Source organism: Podarcis muralis, chromosome 8 (assembly GCF_964188315.1).
Source record: "Podarcis muralis chromosome 8, rPodMur119.hap1.1, whole genome shotgun sequence".
Taxonomy (NCBI): domain Eukaryota; kingdom Metazoa; phylum Chordata; class Lepidosauria; order Squamata; family Lacertidae; genus Podarcis; species Podarcis muralis.
The window spans coordinates 60,916,287-60,928,667 of NC_135662.1; the positions used below are offsets into that span (position 1 = coordinate 60,916,287).

Consider the following 12,381-nt stretch of genomic DNA (forward strand, 5'->3'; position numbering starts at 1 on the left):
AATCAATCTACTGGCAGTTACCCTGATAATCAAATATGGTAATCTACTGGTAGCCTAACCCAGATAATCAAATCAGGCAGATGGTGAAGAGTGGCTAGCTAGAGGACAGAGCCTGCCTTTGCAAACCAAGAAGTATTCCCAGTAACACAGCATCTGAATGAATGAAAACAATGGCTTAATAACTGACCAGGGATGAAGTGCTAACCCCCCCCCAAAAAAAAATTTGTTTTCCCAGTATTTTAAAATTGCAATATGATTGGCTACCTTTTTGTAACAAGAGGGGCTAAAATCATTTCAAAACAGGGGAAAATAGGGTTGATAACATTCCGTAGAAAGCAGTAACTCAGATTTTGGGTCTTTTTAATTGGCAAACAATAAGGGCTTTCTCGATACAGAGGGCTCTTCACTTATCACTTTGCCATCCTAGGCATGAATTGCAAGCCAAGGTTCTGCAAACAATTAACAGCATTAAAATATAACAATCCTGGCACAATATGGCAATGTATGGAAAATGTCATCAACCAGGAGGCAATTAGCAGCCAGTCTGAACAGCACAAGCAGAAGGGAGTGGTTTCCTAACAAAACAGGCCTTGTGGGGGAAAAACTAAGACATTTTTTCTCTTGCAAAACACAGCATTCTTTGTAAACAGTGAGCTTATATTTCTTGTCGTTTTAAAGATTCCTACGGATCTTTATGGAAGAATTACCCTGATAGAGTCAGACTTTTCTCTCTTTTTGCGTTTCCAGCAATGTTTCCCTCAATGTTTTTCCAGCAATGTTTCCCTCAATGTTAAGTTGCCAAGTAAATCCATTCAAAAGTATTCTTTTCTGTTGCTCTTATACCAGCTATATAAAACCTGTAAGAAAGTGTCGCAACCGATCTACAGGCTGCCTTCTCTACATAGCTGTGCCTTTAAGGGCAGTGTTTTGGTTCCTCCCCCCCAAATGTGCCAGATCAGGACCACAGTGGTGGAACGTGGGTGAGGATGGGGAGATTTAAAGCCTATCCCAGCATAGTTCCAATCCAGATTGGAACCCTTGTGGCGGCAATTTATGGAGAGAAAAACCCAGCACATAAAAGTACAGCTCCATATCTAATGTAACATGTAGTTTGGATCTCAGAGTTGCGGTGTTTGCCTGCCTCTCTTAACTATGGAAATCTGTCGATCTTCTTCTCAATACTTTACTCTTCAAAATCACTCTGTGTGTGTGCTGTGAATTGGTGCACTTTAAAGTTAACTGCTTCTCAAAGAACTGTTTAAAAACTGACATCTCCAACCAACATTTCAAGTTCAAGGTTGGGGGTGGGTGGGTGGGGGGAGAAATGCTACTTTACAAAGTCTCATCGGTTTCTACAGATGTGCTTGTCTCTTTCTTTTATTATACTTGACAGCCAATCTGTTGGAAATGATTTGTGCAGAAATTTAGTTCAAATTACTTTATAACTAGCCATTTATGAGAAAATGCATTTTTCTGTGTCATAAACTGAAAATGAGAGGCTTTTATCTCTTCTTCTTTAAAAGAAAACAACAGCTGGTATTAAAACAAATCAAAGGCTAGTAATAGCGTGGTCTCACCATCCGAAGCTCCCTTACATTCTGTCAGGCACTCAGAATATTTTCAGACAAGGATGGATGGTGCAATGACCTTTCCTGTAAATGTTACTATAATTTTCAGATATTGTGGAAATATTTCCTTTCTTTGCTGTGATTCACCAGCGTTCTTGTTAGCTATGAAAAGTACTTAAGAAATAGACTTGATTTCACACTCCATAGCTAACTCGAGTGTGGGGCAATCATGTTGAGTTTTCTTCTTATCTCATGGAGAAAGGGTTAAAGGGAAGTGTGAGAGAAAGCTCTTCAACTTTACTTTATTACCGTATTTTTCACCCCATAGGGCGCACCGCCCCATAGGACGCACCTAGGTTTTTTTTTGGGGGGGGGGAATAAAGGGAAAAAAAATATTTCCCCCCCAGGCGCGGGGCTGGCGTGGGGGAAGCCCGAGCTTCCCCCGACCCCAGCCCCCAGAACAGCCTGCTATCCGCAAGCCTAGGGAGCCCGGCGGGAAGTCGCGCCAGGCTCCCTAGGGTTATGCAGAGCTGCGCGAAGCCCGGGACTGCAGGCAGCTCTGCGCAACCCTTGGGAGACCCCTTGCGCACCGACCCCTCTCACTCTCCAGGCTTCAGCGAAAGCCTGCATTCACCCCATAGGACGCAGACAGATTTCCCCTTCATTTTTGGAGGGGAAAAAGTGCGTCCTATAGGGCGAAAAATATGGTATATCATAGATACATTACAGGTGGCGACCATTTTGCGCAGGGGTTTTGTTTCTAGTGCATTGGCAGAGCATGCGCAAGCAGGCCTCGCTCCTGTTCCCCCCGCCGGGCATTCTGCCTTCTTCTGGGTCCAAAAGGACCCATGTGTTGGCAATCACACATCATTCAACTTGGCAATGGGTAGGATGAGGGGAGCAGAGAGAAGGCAGAAGATTTCCCACCATAAACCAAGAATTCCTAACGCCTGCCAATCCCTGCCATCAGAGGGGGAGAAGTGTGATTTTCTGTCTGGTCCTCAGGAATGGCCCTGCTTCCAACACAAAACATTACTATTAACAAGAATCAAAGAGATAACATGGAAGAAATCCTTACTGTAACTTGTTTTATGCAAAGTCAGTTGGCTGAGTATCAAAACAAAAGACTGCACTGAGCAGTTTATTTTCCTCCTTACTGCAATAAACCGATGATTTGTGGATAAAGCAAGCTACTTTTTAAAAAACAGATTTTACTTGTTTATGAAATTCTTTTCATAACGTTTGTACTTTTGCTTTGGGTGGGAGGGAAAAAACCTGATCTCAGATGTGCCAATGCTAACTGCACATTCAGCAAAGTCAAATGCTAGAAAGATTCTTAAGAAACAGAAGTTATGTCCTGTTAGTCAATTTGGTAGATGAGCAAAATGAGTCACAGACGCACTTGGTAAACCCTTGCTGTGTTTTGGTACTGACTCACTTAGCAGAGAGGCTGCTTGTAGTAGGTCTATTGTTCTAGTTGCCTGAAAAGTTGCACATACACACAGAGCTATTACTGTACACTGCTCTTTTCAGCTTCCAGTCACAGCAAGGAGTGGCACTCCTACCTAGAGTATTCCGGGGGGGGGGGGGGAGATACTAAATTAAAAAAAATGCTGAAATTTGGTGCTGCTAAAGTTGGGTCAGACTGACAAGAAGGAAGTCCCAACCACCTGTCAAATGGGGCTCACAGAGGGTTGGCCACAATTAGATCAAATTTGCTGCCCAAAACACATTTCCCACCTCTGGTATACAATATTTTATGTGTGATTGCAACATGAAGTTTCATAAAGGCACCTTGTTATTTTTAATCATAATACAGGTAGTTCCCACCACCACCACCAATATCCTCTTGTAATAGCCCCTTTAATTGAATTTGCTTTAAAAAAAATAAATCTCACTGCAACATGGGGGTTGAATATTTAATTGAGGTATTAACTGTGACCTCAAGATGTTTTTATTGGTTAGCTGTTGCCAGTTCAGTTATGACTTTTTTTTGCCTCAACAAACATCACTTGCCTGTTCAGTCAGGTCTGAAGAGATCCTTTGGCAGTTCTTCAGTCTACTCTGGATTTTGCTATCCTGAATATTTGGAGGTCCTCTGCAAATCTGGCTATTTTACAGCTCAGCCCTAACTACAAATAACTGATAAAGAAGAACACTTGTTCCAATACAGTTCCTTGAAGAAGCTGACTGTTTTCCTATCTCCACTGTGAGAACTGTTTCCTGTTCCTTTCTGCTCTTGCTGTATTCAACTGACAGCTACAGGCTGTAGTTTTGTGCACACTATACTTTTACTTTTACCTTTGCACACTGTATGGGTAACAAGCCCTACTGAATATACTGGGGCTTACTTTCGAGTTAATGCGCACAGCACTGCACAATTAAACTGTTGTATTTTGCCATGGTAGCATGTTGGGACACACACTTGCTATTTGGATTTCTTGCCATAGGCAGCAAAATGTCTTAGGCTGGTCTTGTCCTGGTATGTTTCAAAATAACACCTGGACTTTTATGACACAACTGAAGTGAGGAGTTTTAACACTACTAAAATACTCGCTGTAGCATAGAACTAGTATTAAAAGACCATCCCTTGAAAGATCCTTTAGGCAAATGAAAGCACAACACTTTGGGCTTGGGTACCCTTACAGAAACAACTTCCTCCACACATCTTAATTCACCAGATAAGAACGCTGTGATACACAAAAAAGGAAAAACAGTACTAAGGCAGAATACTGAAATCACGAGGATAATTACGCAGACAGAAATAGAAGTTGTAAGAAATCAGTATATATGAGCAATATATGTTGATTAGAAAGGAAAAGGAGAAAAGGAAGACTGTGCCTCTGGTTTGATCAACTAGCAATACACACACACACACATCATCATCATCATCATCATCATCATCATCATTGGTTGTCATGTGTTCTTTTTTTCCAGGACACGCCCTCTTTTTCAGGGATAAAATTTCTGTTTCTGGCAATACTTTCTGGATAAGACATAGACGTAACTGGTGGTTGAAGACTTGCTTTCCTCTTCTCTTTTCCTGCCCCCCTCAACAGTATAGCACAGCTTCTATAGCCTAGGGTATTTAAAATGAGTGTCATCATAGCGTCCTCTTTTTTGCTCTTCAAAATATGGCAACCCTATCACAAATGCTTAACACATATGCATCAACAGCCTCACCTATCATGAATGTAGAGGTTGCCTGTGCCTGATTCAGCAACAACATTATCTGAAATATTTAAGCCACATTCCTGAAACTGAATTATCAGAAGGATTTGTATTCCATGCCCACCTTCTAACTAGTTGCATGATGATAGGGGAATTGGGAGAATTGTCCAGTATCATAAATACAGGCTTCCACTGAACGAAGGCAACTCGTTCAGTTAATACAAAGAAGAGCTACTCTCACATACAGCTAGAAGATGCTAAACATACTGGTTTAATTCAGATGCAATGACAAGGCACAGTTTAGCAATCAGAAGTGCCCCCTATAGGTTGATCTACTCCACCCTGCACTTTCTAGGTAGGCTTGTTGTGCTTTCCAGTTAGTGAAACTATGCTTACAATTGGTGTCCAAACCAGTTTGAAAGCATGATTAGGAGGAGTTTCCAAATGGCAATTTGAAGGTTGAGGACACATGGAGTGGCCCCACCCTTGAGGTTGTGCACTCCTCCTTTGGTGTCCATGCATACTGGGTTGCAGATTCCAGGAAAGTCCTCATGTAGACTACTCTGTGTGCTAATACCTCTTCACTACAGACATTCATTCAGTATGCAGAGATGTCTAGCAGAATGACCTGTAGACCCTGTACAACTACCATTACACAAATACAATTAAATTGTTCTATTATAATTATCCACATGAGTAACTGGTAAGGAATCTCCAATTCTAGTCTCCAATAACTGCTTGCTGTTTTGAAGAACACTGCTTCTAATCCTACTATCACAGAGTCAGATGAAGCAAGTAAGCTTAATCATCAATGGCTTTCCAGGTCAGGTCATTGATCTACACTAAAAATGCTAGAATCCTTTCAGCACTTGTAAATGCAATTCTATCTTAGTAATTAAGCTAAATACCAAGCTCACATATTTCTCTAATATGCCATTCTTGGTACAATAAATAATGCAGAACAGCAGAGATCTGGCAGTGGTCCACACCATTATATCAAATGCAACAAGGACTATTTTGTCTCCAAGTATCTGTACCGACATACATCTTCAGCAATGGAAATTTTGGCTTTATCACCCAGACTCAGTTCAGCTGGAACCCTGCATGTGCCTCAAGACTGTATTATTTGGCTTTTCTCTGAGCAATGACAGCATCAATGTAGTGATCAAGGAAAGCCCTTGTGTTATCACCCTACACTAGTCAGCACATGCCAGACACAAGCAGGAAGGTGCACCTTAGCCCAATTAATTGGAATTTAATCCATATCTAAAAAAAACACCACTAATAATAATAATAATCAGTTTTAACTTCCCTTTGTTAGTAAACAGTTTCTAACAGTATCTAACCTTAATTAATCTGAAGTATCGTTTTTGCATTTCCTGAGAGGTCCAAGCCCAACCCTCTTTTCAGACCTTGCCAAAAATATAATGAATAGGCACAGATGCCCTAATAGGTGGGCTTGCACCCTGCAGCAGCCCACTTAAATGGCATGACTCAGTCTGTCCCAAGAAAGTTGCCATCTACTTGCAGTGTAATGACATTTAAGCCTGAATGCCAGACCTTTGTGAAAAAGCTCTTTCAGATTCAGAGTGAGGTTGTGAAACAACTTTTTTTGTAACTGGGTACACAAGGCATCCCTAACCTGATCAGCTTTCCAGGATAATACCAGAAATTGTTTCCAGACTTGACCTGAACCCCCCCCCCCCCAAAAAAAAAACCCGGTTCTTTTTCCACCATGAAAAGCCTTAGGAACAGGCTTAGGAAGTGAAGGCAGATGACTAGTATAACTAGTCATACAAACACATACAAAAAGGGCAGTGAAAGTCAGAGAGGGGGAAAACAGGCCCATACTGAAGGATGTTAGCAGCCTAAAGGCAATCCTGGGCATTTCAAAATTTGGACCACTACTTTGATCAAAAGATGCCCAAGATTATTTGGCTTCCCTGCACTGAAATCTCTTCCTGCTTTAGTTCTCATGCGAAATACTTCAAAAGGTTATTCTTATCAATAGAGAATCTTTGAACCTAACCTTCCGTTACGGGAGAAAGCCACATTTTGAATTCAGCATTTTCTGAAGAGATAATTTTTCACTTAAGATTTTAGGCTGCCTGAGATCTACCAGCGATGGCAATGATGGCAATGTTACAAAAGCTTCATGTCAATTGCCAGGCAAACGCAGCTGTTATTTTTACGTTAGCAGGAACCAAAATGCTGTATGACACTAGCCCATTTTGGCATGAAATTTTAACCCAAGTTCTGTATACGGTAAGATGTGTCACAGAGAAAACCATTATTCCTAGACTATAGAAACATATCCCCAAGCGTCTTAGCTGTGTTCTGGCGTTTGCCTGAAAATGTGGTGCTTAAAAGCACATGTACAATCTCTGCCCCCAGCACCCCTGTTGCCTCACCCATTTCTTCTCCAGCCTTACCGTGCTGATAAAGCAGGGTGAAGACAAGGGAACAAAAGCAGGCAGGGAGACTGGGGACATGGTCTGCAGGTGCCCCCGTTCCCCCTTTTAAATATTTGTTTTAAGGCAAATGCTTCAACCCACCTTTTAGGTCCCCAATAATGTGACTAGGAGACGAAGCCGGACAAACATAAACACACCCTGTGGGTATCATGGTAAGTAACATCATTCTTCCAACCTCTCTCATTTGTAGTAGCAAAGCTGAGCAGAAAACTAAACTCACTCTGTTTTTATTTAACCATGAAGCACAAAGTGCTTGATAAATTTTTCTTTCCAACTACCAAGCAATCCTTTTTGTAAATGGAGCAATAATTCACAGAACAAAAAGTCCAGAACTGATCAGCTCATGTCCAGCAATATATTGGTGAACAAAGAGTTCCAGGATGAAGCTTCTAGTTATTGTTCCCATCTTAAACACAGTACAGTGGTACCTTGGGTTACAGACGCTTCAGGTTACAGACTCTGCTAAGCCAGAAATAGTACCTCGGGTTAAGAACTTTGCTTCAGGATGAGAACAGAAATCGTGCGGCGGCGGCAGGAGGCCCCATTAGCTAAAGTGGTGTCTCAGGTTAAGAACAGTTTCAGGTTAAGAACGGACCTCCAGAACGAATTAAGTTATTAACCTGAGGCACCACTGTATGTGTATATATATATGTGTGTGTGTGTGTGTGTGTGTGTGTGTGTGTGTGTATGTGTGTGTGTGTGTATATGTGTGTGTGTGTGTGTGTGTTTGTGTGTGTGTGTGTGTGTATTCTCAAAGGACAAACCAAGGAGAAGACAGAAATGGCTGAGAAACAAGAAGCAACTATCTCCCCGACATCATTTAACTTGCCTAAGCAGGAACAACTGTGCAGTCAACACACACTATAACTACAGGTTCCAGCTATGCTGTAGCCACAAAAAACAGAAAGATTGCTTCAAGTTCAGAAGGCAAGAGCATTCCCAGGAAGACACTGACACCCTAAAATTAAGCACATTACTTATAAAGAAGAGATTGTTCTTAAATGCTTGTGATTCTAATGCCTCCCCCCACTTCTATGTGATATATAATGAGACTCACAATTGAATGTTCCTTCATACAAAAGAATATTATTATTTAATTTTTAAAATAAAAGATCTACAATTGGCATGACATAAGACTCTTTGTATAGACAATACTATGCCATGGTAAGCCACCCTCGTAGAAATTTGATGTTACTGAATCTAGGTAACAGATTCTCATCTGATGTTAAAGCCCTAATACCACTGTTTTGTTTCAATGGAAAATATGGATGGCCCACCAGTGGTTGGCACTGGACTGACTCAGAAATAAACTGAGCAACTCTAAATTAGATCTGACTCCTCAGTTTTGAGTTAGGGATCACTTGAAAGCCTTAAAGAACCTTTGCCATCAAGGGACAGCTTTATATGGTCCAGAGACATCTCTTCTAGCAAAACATTTGAAGTAAAGAGGATGCACCCACACAGGTGATGGGAAGAGGTGTTCCCACAGAGGACTTTGGGCAAGAGAATCCTCTTGAGAATGTGGCTCTCTCCCCACCTGTGATTTTTGCCACTGCAGCCTCCTTAAATCTATCCCTACTCAAGCCAATGATCAAAACTCCATTACTCCATTATGTGGAATATGGGAGAAACTAACTCCATGAATATCTCAGGTTATAGAGAAAGTCCACCCTCTGCAGTAGATGCTGTTGCTCCAGGGGCCCACTGTAGGAAGTGGGCTTTCTCCCCCCACAAGAGGTTTTCGTATGTGTAGGTATCAGAGGCTGTCAGGCTTCCATGCTTTTTGTGGCCCCACTGGATGTTGGTGGGATCTCTCCAGGCTGAGTAGCTGAGCGCTTAGGTCTAGATGGGTGCAGTAACCTGGAAATTCTTCACCATTCCAGTGTAAAAGCAAAGACTGAAAATAATTCTGGGGCTTACATTTCTTGCCTCTTCTTCAAGGCAGGTGTCCATCACCAGCCTTTATATTTCCAAATAATACATTTAGAATCATGTCGAGCAATTCATAAGCACTCTTAACTTTACAGTACTACATAAGTAGCTCACTTATGGCAGCAATTTTCACAAAAGGAAAAGGCCAGAAGCTGACATGCTTTCTCCCTGCCTCATGTAATATAGAATGTTGTTGCTGATATTATTTATTAGCTGCTTTAATCAAGGAAATAACAAAGCAACCTACAAAAACAATAAAGATACTAAAAGCAATTACAATAAACCCAAGCAACAAAAACTAAAATCAAACACATCTATATGAATGGTCTACCACAGAGGTCAGCAAACTTTTTCAGCAAGGGGCCGGTCCACTATCGCTCAAACCTTGTGGGGGGCTGGACTATATTTTTTTTGGGGGGGGGGGATGAACAAATTCCTATGTGCCAGAGATGCATTTTAAATAAAAGGACACATTCTACTCATGTAAAAACACCAGGCAGGCCCCACAAATAACCCAGAGATGCATTTTAAATAAAAGGACACATTCTACTCATGTAAAAACATGTTGATTCCTAGACCGTCCGTGGGCCGGATTTAGAAGGCGATTGGGCCAGATCTGGCCCCCGGGCCTTAGTTTGCCTACCCATGGTAGCAGATCCTGTCACACCAAGAGAGGCCACAGATAAAAACCCTTCAAGTTAAGTGCCAAAAACTTGGGTAAAAAGAGAGGTTTTTGCCTAACACCTAAAATGACACCTGGATGCCAGGTGAGTCTCCATAGGGAAAGTATTCCATAAGCAAGGAGTCACCCATTGAAAGGCCCATTCTCATGTTGCCACCCTCTGAATCTCACATGGAGAAGGACCTCAGATGACAATCATTGACTCTGGGTCGGTTCATATGGGGAGAGGCAGTCCTTGAAATATTGGGGTCCTGAGATGCATACGGCTTCAACGGGTCAAAACCTGCATTTTGAATTAAACTCAGAAACCAATTGATAGCCAGTGCAGTGGGGGCCAAGATTAGTGTTATGTGTAATTAAATGGATTGGCAGGAGGTGCAAGATAATCTAAGTGAAGCATATCTTCTCACTATTTACTTATGGATATCATGGTCCCAAGATGTGGTGATGGCCACTAGGGAAGATGATTTTAAGTATTAGAACAGGAGTAGGGAACCTGTGGCCCTCCAGATGTAGATGTACTCCTAACACCCATTAGCCCAGTTACCATGACCAGTGTTAGAAACAGATATGAAAGCTAGGAGCTAAATGGCACCTTATGGGCGCAGCAACAGAATGTCTAGGTGCACTTCTTTAATAACAATAATACAAAGCTGAAAATAAATGAACTGCAGCTAAAATATTATGTTCATTTTCCACATGGTCTAGTCCTTCCCCTACCCAACCCCCTAATATTCTCACGAGGGCCTCTTCTCCAGTCTTCAGAGAGTAGCTGCAGTTTTAATGTGAAATCTTAGGCGTAGTACTGCACCCAGAGCTCAGAAACTGTTCACGCTACTGAAATTCTCTGTCACGAAATGCGCCTAGAACAATGGGAGTTTCAAACACTGACCATGGCCAATGGTCAGGGATAATGAGAGCTGCAACCCAGCAACTTCTTGGGGAAGGGCATAAATTCTCCACTCCTGGGTTACAAAAACTGAGGATAGGTCAATCAACAGCTATTAGCCACTACAACAAAATAGAACCTCTTTTCCCAGAGGCAGCATACCTCCAAATACCATGTTGGGGACAAACTGGAGAAAGCAGCTTCTGGATTCATGCCCTGCTTGCCAGCTTCCATAGACTCCTGGTTGGCTGCTGCTAGAACTCTGGACCAGATGAACTTTAAGAGCTGCTCTTCAGACTAATGTTCTTATGTTCATAACTTCAAAGTTAAGCAGCAATAAAGGTTAATAAATAATGGTGGAAGACAATTTGCACAAACTTCAACACTGCTTGAAGTTATTTTGACAAGAACATAAAAGACAGCATAAATTATACCAATTAATACTACACTGACAGAACTTTTAATGCAGAACAAACAGGAATTGTTTATACAGATTATTCAGAAAATAGAGAGGGTATGCTTAAAAGAACCAGTCATGCCCTGCTTAAGAAGATTATGAGAAAGTGTTGATTGCTTTCTGCATACAAATACCATATTAAGATCAGATGGTTGGCCTGTTGTCATGAGCCTAGAAGCAAGGCCAGACTTATTTGACCAATGCGGTTTAGTAAAGTGCTAATATTACACAAAAGGAGTACGACAAGGCTGTATACTGTCTCCCTGCTTATTTAACTTATATGCAGAATTTATCATGCGAAAGGCTGGGCTGGATGAATCCTTAGCCGGAATTAAGATTGCCGGAAGAAATCTCAACAACCTCAGGTATGCAGATGACACAACCTTGATGGCAGAAAGTGAGGAGAAATTAAAGAACCTTTTAATGAGGGTGAAAGAGGAGAGCGCAAAATATGGTCTGAAGCTTAACATAAAAAAAAAAAAACCAATATCATGGAGACTGGGCCCATCACCTCCTGGCAAATAGAAGGGGAAGAAATGGAGACAGTGAGAGATTATACTTTCTTGGGCTCCATGACCACTGCAGATGGTGACAGCAGTCACGAAATTAAAAGACACCTGCTTCTTGGGAGAAAAGCAATGACAAACCTAGACAGCATCTTAAAAAGCAGAGACATCACCTTGCCAACAAAGGTCCATATAGTTAAAGCTATGGTTTTCCCAGTAGTGATGTATGGAAGTGAGAGCTGGACCATAAAGAAGGCTGATCGCCAAAGAATTGATGCTTTTGAATTATGGTGCTGGAGGAGACTCTTGAGTGTCCCATGGACTGCAAGAAGATCAAACCTATCCATTCTGAAGGAAATCAGCCCTGAGTGCTCACTAGAAGGACAGATCCTGAAGCTGAGGCTCCAATACTTTGGCCACCTCATGAGAAGAGAAGACTCCCTGGAAAAGACCCTGATGTTGGGAAAGATGGAGGGCACAAGGAGAAGGGGACAACAGAGGACGAGATGGTTGGACAGTGTTCTTGAAGCTACCAGCATGAGTTTGACCAAACTGCGGGAGGCAGTGGAAGACAGGAGTGCCTGGCGTGCTCTGGTCCATGGGGTCACGTAGAGTTGGACACAACTAAACGACTAAACAACAACAATAATATTACACAATGCTAAGTATTTATTATGGATTAAGGGCTGTGCCCATGCTCAC

The 12,381-nt window shown here is 41.9% G+C and overlaps 1 protein-coding gene across 25 annotated transcripts in view; it reads right to left on the reverse strand.

Annotated features, from left to right (window-relative positions):
• The window catches only part of ATXN1 (ataxin 1), a 195,751-nt gene that overhangs the window by 77,642 nt on the left and 105,728 nt on the right, over window positions 1-12,381 (reverse strand). The window contains exon 5 of one of the 25 annotated variants that reach the window (XM_077933259.1): window positions 10,879-11,034. The exons of the other annotated variants lie outside the window; for them this stretch is intronic. The gene's annotated coding sequence lies outside the window, so the exon portion shown is untranslated. The remainder of the gene's footprint in view (window positions 1-10,878; window positions 11,035-12,381) is intronic. 25 annotated transcript variants of the gene reach the window in all.